The sequence below is a fragment of the Pan paniscus genome, chromosome 9 (genome assembly GCF_029289425.2).
Source record: "Pan paniscus chromosome 9, NHGRI_mPanPan1-v2.0_pri, whole genome shotgun sequence".
NCBI classification, from domain to species: domain Eukaryota; kingdom Metazoa; phylum Chordata; class Mammalia; order Primates; family Hominidae; genus Pan; species Pan paniscus.
In genome coordinates, this window is record NC_073258.2 from 113,034,949 (window position 1) to 113,042,048 (window position 7,100).

General features: G+C 42.8%; 1 long non-coding RNA gene across 1 annotated transcript; it reads left to right on the forward strand.

Moving 5' to 3' along the window:
• The first annotated feature begins 494 nt into the window (after positions 1–494).
• LOC134731257 (uncharacterized) lies at positions 495–4,372 on the forward strand. Its single transcript, XR_010113494.1, has 2 exons — positions 495–791; positions 1,601–4,372. It is a non-coding gene; the product is annotated as an uncharacterized LOC134731257 (long non-coding RNA).
• The last annotated feature ends 2,728 nt before the right edge of the window (positions 4,373–7,100 follow it).

Sequence of the window (7,100 nt, forward strand, 5' to 3'; positions counted from 1 at the left end):
TAGTTCCCTGGCCTCTGCCCAGGGGATTCTAATTCAGTGGGTCTGACATTTGAATCTGAGTTCAAAGATCTCTGCTCCAACTCGCATTCTTTCAGGCAGCCAGGATGGCCCAAGTGGAGCCGGCCTGCCCAGATTTGGGGGTCCTAGTTATTATACGTTGTGCCTGGGGCCAGGCTGTGTGGCTTTTTCGGATCCCCAAGACTGGGAAGGGGCGTGGAGCACATGTCCGTTGGAACCCTGGGGGAGGTCGGTGCTGGAAGCGCTCATCTCCACCTCCAGTCTGGGTGCGCGGCGTGAGTGACCCGAAAGGAAGACGATTCTTTCCGAAGGAAGCCCCTGCCAGGACAGTCACCACCTCCCAGGCCCAGTGGACTCGGACCCGAGCGTCCTCCGGGAGGTTTCTGGGGCGTGGCGGCTGAGCGCGGTTCGGGGAGACGCGGCCGGGAGGTGGCAGCAGCGGCCCTCTGGCAGCCACGGTGCGTGCCGGGGGGCGGGGACGCGGGCGGCTCTGGGCGGGCGTGGTCCCTCTTGCGGGCGCCTGGGCTGGCCGGGCGGACCCCGGAGAGGGGGAGCCGCGGGGACGCAGCGACAGGCTCGGGGTGCTGGCAGCGGCAGCCCACGCCTCCCAGGGGTTGCAGGCCTGGGCGCCGGGGTTGGACCAGTCTCCCGGGCATGGCACGCCCTGGTTTGGTGTGTACCCATGGTTTGTGGCGGGGCAAGACGTTAAGTTGGGTGACACCGAGGTGAGCCACGGTCCTTGGCACCAGATGAGGAACCACTGTCTCAATAAGGTGTGACATGGAAAATGTGTGTGTCTATGTGTGACTTAAAAATATCTCCTTTGCTGACGTCTAAAATTTCACTATTAGAGATGCATTCTTTTGTCCTAAAGATTGTTCTCTATTCAAGGCCCTGGGAGGGAGCAGTGCATTAGAACTTGAACTCTTTAGGGTGAGAATGATTTAATCTTATCTTTGTCGGCAAGGGAAGGGTTAGCCCTCAGTGCTCAAGACACAAAGAGGACTGAAGGCGCATTAATTGGTACTTGCTAATCAAGCCTTAGAGACCAGAGCACTCCCTGGGAATTTTACTTTGGAGAGAAATCTCACTGGCCCTGGAGCAGCCCTGTATCCACTCTGTGAATGTTTTAGAGAGGGTTAATGGGGTACTAGCACAGTGTGATTAGTTGAGTTCATTGGATTATCATTTTGTAAAAGAGGCAGCATCTTTACTAGTACTCTAATAAATTATAAAATTATTATATCCATTTCTGTTCCTTGTACCTTCTTTCTTTGAATTAAGAAAATGGTGTGGTAAGGTACAGTGAACTTTTGAGCCAGAAATTCCTGGCTTGGAGACCCCTCTCTGCCATCTGTTGACTGGCTCTGTAATTCTGGAAAACAGCCTTTCTAAACTTCAGTTTTCTCATCTGTAAAATGGGAAAAATGCTGCCTACTTGGATGGTGATTGTGAGCATTAAATTAAATTCTGGAAGGAAAATATCTGGTATTTGTGTACTGATTTCAGGTCTCAGTGCTGTGTGTGTAATGGTTACCGTGAGAGCTTCCCTGCAATCCGAATTTGTGTGTCTCATTCTCAGTGACACCAGTGATGCTGTTAAACAAGGACAATCCGGTTCATGGATTGTGACAACGCACGCTGACATCAAGCAGACCCTGCCGTCAGGTACAGAGGGCACCACAGTGACCAGGAACTGCTGTCCTTTCATACCAGGTTTTAGGAGGCTTTACCAGAAGGAATGGAAAATGCTGGTGGGCAGTAAGATTGAAACAGCATCTGAGGACTGGTTCTGCACAAAACCTTAAATTCTTCAAGGACTTTGACATTTGTTTATTCTTGTAACAAATTAAAACCTATCCTGTGTGTTGGTTAGAGATCTTCAAACTGTAAATACCTTGAGGCAGGAGTGAGGTTTTTATCTTCTAAAGGACAGGCCCCTACTCTCCTATGTAATGAGTTTCTAAAAATGGATGTGAGCACCAATCAATATTTCTCTGGTTGTTAAAGTCAAGAATAAAATGGTATTTTTAAGCTTGCAACTGTGTAGGATGAATTCTGTACACTTTTATTTCCCTCTGTTCTCCTTTCCTATTTGAAAGTTTATTAGTTTGTGGACTTGGGATCAGATTATTCATGCATTATTTTTTGATGTTGTATGTCTTTTGGTTCTAGGGTATTTTTGACACATATTCTGTCTTGTAACCATAGTTAAACAATTGTTTTAGACCAACTCTCTGTGTGTAATTGGCTTCAACACTCACTGCTAGTCCTTTGATGCTCTGTTTTTTTCCATTCTTGAGTAATTTTAAGTCATCACTTGGGCAGTTGAAATATATTTTAAAGTGATTTAAAGAATATGTGAGTGGCAGACATTCTGAACTCTTTTGGTTGTCTGTCCTCAAAAACTAAAACTTATTTGTGAGTAAAATTTTCATCTAAGTGTTTTCCATATAAAAACTCTGTAAGCTACTGCTCCATTGTAGTAGACACAAAAAAGTCAGCACAATTTTCATCCCTCCCTCCCTCCCTTCTCTTCCCCTTCCCCTTCTTTCCTTCCTTCCTTCTTTCCTTCCTTCCTTCCTTCCTTCCTTTTTCTTTTGGTCTGAATGTACAAAGAAAACACTTAAAAATTTGCTTGTAATTTAAAAACTTGTTAGGATATTTCTGGATTTGAGTGTTTCTTGGTTACTTTTACCTGGAACCTGGTGAACTGAGTCCATTCCTCTGTTTCCCCTTTGTGTACTTTTTTGGAAAGTTTTCTTTAATTATATCTTCAATTATTGTTTCTCTTTTGATTGTTCTAGATCCTTCTTCAGAAACATAACTCTTAGGCTCAATCTCTATTCCTGGTCTTCCATAGCTATCGTCTTCTTTTTAAAGTACTGTATTTTATTGAATCTAAGCTAGTATTTGTTGTAAGAAGCACTATTATTATATGTACAACTAAGGAAGAAAAAATGCTGCCAATTAAACTGTGACATAATGCCATGATTACAGTCCTGTGAAATTGGTAAGTTGCTCACACCATTCTCTCTCTTATTTTGATAGACTTCATCTATTTTGAGGGACTTGGCAGTTGCTCCTGCCTTTGGTTGCATTGTTTGGCATGTGACAGGCAATTCTTTTTGCATGAGTCTCAGTTACAAAGCATAACACAGTTTCTACTTAAGGATACCTTCTTTTCTTGGGTCCTGTCAAGCACTTAGTTTAAAAAAAAAAAAAGAATTGCAGTGGTTGGTCCAATAATAGACATTTGCTTCAGTAATATCAAATTACATCCTGCTGCTTGAATTCCATGCCTTTCTGCATACATAATAACTTCTTGTTTCAATGCCAAACCATAGTGTAATCTTTTAAAAGACATTTTAAATGGCAATTAAACTCACATGTAATTTAAACAATGTATACAACTCAATTAAAGTGCTAACAACATGAACAGCTGAGACCAAGTTCACCCATGCCCAGGTCTTGATGACCTCACCATGGCAGCTCCCTGGCCCGGGGTGATTATAAGATGCCAGTGATTGCAAGACTTGGTCTGATTTCAGAAGTGATGATGTGGCAACACAGACATCTTAGAATTAAGGAAATAGTTTTAATTCTTGGTGCTCTTTCTTGGCATTCTGAAAGTGTTCCTCCAGTTTGCCATCTATAACACTTCCTTAGTTTTCTGCCGTGTCCATTTCACTCATTTACTCCTTCCTATATGACTTTTAATTATTGTTTAATAATTTAATTTTCTTGGGAATATCTTTCTCTTGTTACAACCAGTTTCCTTTATATCTTTTCTTGGACTCCATTGGCCAAATTCTCTTTCATAAGCCTGAAGCCCCTAATATTTACCCTGAGACTGTATTCTAGTTAGTAGAATGTGAATGGAGGTGATGTGTGTGACATATAGGACTTCCCCATAAGAGCCTTTAATGAGTTGTCCTCTGTTCTCTTTCCCCTCTTCCAGCTGAGTGCCATGAGAGGACAGTGACAACCTTGGGGCCTCATGGTGAGGGTGGCAGAAACTTTGTTAGCCTGGGTGCTCAGGGTGGACAGCTGCTCTTGCCAACCGGGAACATTTGCCTTGAGCTCTTTTGTAAGTGACAGATAAGCTTTTATTGTACTTCAGCCAAGATACAAACATTGGACGTATTTGTACAGCAGCTAAAGGTACTATAATAATACGTATTCTGAAATCACTATGTACCCTAAAATATTTTAACAAAATTCTTGCAATATTTGTATGAGAACTGCTGGATTTTGCTTTCTTACCAAATTTGCTGTTGCTACTGAAAAAAGAGAATAACTTGGACAATGAAATGATCTCAAATGAGGTAATAAAATCATTACTGAATTTTAACAGTCCCATCATTTCTGCCAAAAAAAGAAGCAGCTTTAGAATGCCATTCTTCTCCAGTGGGTGTGTGCTGGTCTGATTTGCTCGGACATTTGCAGAGGGAAGAACACTTACAAGTAGTAAGGGGCTGAAGTCTGAGTGGATCATATCTGAATATTGTTTAATATTGTTTTAGATGACATATTTTTTAAAACTCCACTCCTCTAGCTAACTGCTTTCTCTTGATATCCTAAAAGTTTTGCTTCACTGTTTATTTTAAAAGAATCACAATTAGGTCTAACATAAACAAGGGAGCCGGCCCCCCATCACACTTTTGTAAGAACCTAAAATGTCATCTCACATGCCAGTCTTTGAAGCTTATCCTGATATCAGTTTAACTCAGCTTGTTTTCTATATCTATATATCTATATGTATTTGTGTGTGTGTATATATATATGTATGTGTATATATATGGTTTTCAGTTTCAATTTCATAGGGCCATATTATGTTTTTATATTATAAATGCCAATTTTAAAACATTTTCTTCTGGTTTCTATAGTAAGTTATCTTCAGAAGTGTGCTCTTTTTCTTAGTCTTCTGGGTGAGGCTCTGTTTCCCTTATTCTCTTATGGTGAATGCTGTTTTTCCATAGGCCTCCTGAGGGTTCCCTCCCCTATATCCCCAATTCCAGCCTGGCACATTGTTTACCTTTAAGCAAGTAGAGCTCCATGGAGCCTTGGTGCTTGCTTGCTAAAAGAGGAAGTGTAGACTGTGCAGATTGTCCTTGGCTTTGCTCACTGCCTTATTCCTAGGTCTGTAGCTGAAGGTCAGTTGTGGTGCACAGCTCCCCAGAATTGAAGGGCATTCATCTTGTGCAGCCCTGCTGAACTGGCGTGGGATCTCCCCCTTCCTCTTCTGCCTGTTCTCTAACAACCAGAACTGATGGGGGATGTGAAAATCTTACTCTCCAGCACAAACTACCTTTGTGCTTCCTATAAGGCATGCTGCGTGGAAAAAATGTCTTCCAAAACATGACGTGCCATTGCTAATCCTCTTCCCCTTCCTGCTCTGTGGTTTCCCAGTAATTGCATTCTATGAATGGATGTAGATAGAGGGAGAGGGAATAGTTCTCCGGCTCCTCCAAAGAGTAGCAGTCATAATAGAGAGCCAGGTTTTCATTTGGCTTGGTCCTGGGTCTCTGAACTGGGGGTAGACAGTAGGAGAGAAAGAAAATGTCTATCATCTTTCGAGACAATGTGCTGTTGTGTTTTCTAAGGCGAAGCATGGACTATTTGTCTCAATGCAGCTCAGCTTTAGCAGCTTTATTTAGTTAGTAGGAATTCCTTCTAGATTCTGGTAACAGGTTGTTAGTCTTCATTTTCATTATTGTTGTGAGTTTTTGTCATTTTTCTGTATAATAAATAATTTAGGGAGAAGTTTGGAGACACTTTGTCAGAAACTTCTAGCCAAATGCCATTTTAAACTCTAAGTGGACCTGATTTTATTTTACTTTAAAAAATTAGGTCTGGGAATGAGTTCAGTTTATTTATTCGTCATGTTCTGTTTGCCTTAAACCACTTATGAAGTGTCCGCGGCCTCCAAGTTTGCCTTCCAATGCTTTTCTACATCTCATTGCTGCCTGCACCTTTGGAGGAGGCAGGGTGAGTGAGACCTTTTTTGGTAGCTTGTAGCCATGCCAAGCAGTCATCAGATGGTGGGTAATTTCTTTTACCTAGGGTCTCATTCAAGGTTCTTTGGTTGTTAATAATAGAAACCAACTACAGCCAGTTGTGGGGTAGGGGGGTGCGGGAAGGGGAAAGAGTACATTGTGATACTGGGATATCTTACAAGATCCCAGGACAATTGGGCCTTTTAAGAGGTGGGACTGGGAGCTCTGAAGCTGTTAGGAGCCCATAGTCCTTGTTCATTCTCTTCCTCTGCATCCCTGTAAAAGAAACATTAATTGCAAACAAAGTCCTGTTCAGGGTGTACATGTGACTTTGCTCCTCACGTGCATGGTATAAAATGGATGCCCCATAGCTCCTGAGTTTTCCTCTTGTTTATCCAAGTAACCAGCTCAGATTGACTGGATGCCTCTAAGTCCTAATTTCAGACTCCCAGGGAGAGAGAGAACTGGATGGGCTTGGGTCACGTGACCACCCTAGTCCAGTCGATATGGATGTGTGTCTGTGTATGAGATGGTACAAGCATGACTACTGGCAGTTGTCAGAGAAAGGGGCTTATTTTGAACTCGGCAAGTCCCTGCCACTCTTGGCTTTTAGAATCAAACCCCCTAGACCCAATCCTAAGGGGAGCAGGAGTTCCTGGCCATGTGTTCCTTGGGCAGAGTGGAGCACTCGTCTTCCCACTGTGCTGTGGGGTCTTGAGGGGTTCTCCTGAAGAACTGTTGAGTAATTTATAAGACCGCACACCTGCATCTCCAGCTGACTCCCATTACATTTTCCTTGGCCTTGTTCCCACTCCCCTCTAATCAGAAAGACTCTTTAATGAGAGATCCACATTTTGCAAACTTCCTTTCTAGCAGAGACATTATTTGGAAACCAAAGTCTTCCTTCAGTTCCAAAGTGGGACCAATCAAAGTGGATGTGGCCCTTCTGCCACCGTTACTTTTTTCTATGCAGGTAGAAATGGAAATAGGTTTTTCATAGATACATGCAATGGCATTCCGCTGAAGTTAGCAATGTAGGGAGAGCACTGGCCTAGGGGTCAGAAGTTCGGATTTTGTTCTTGA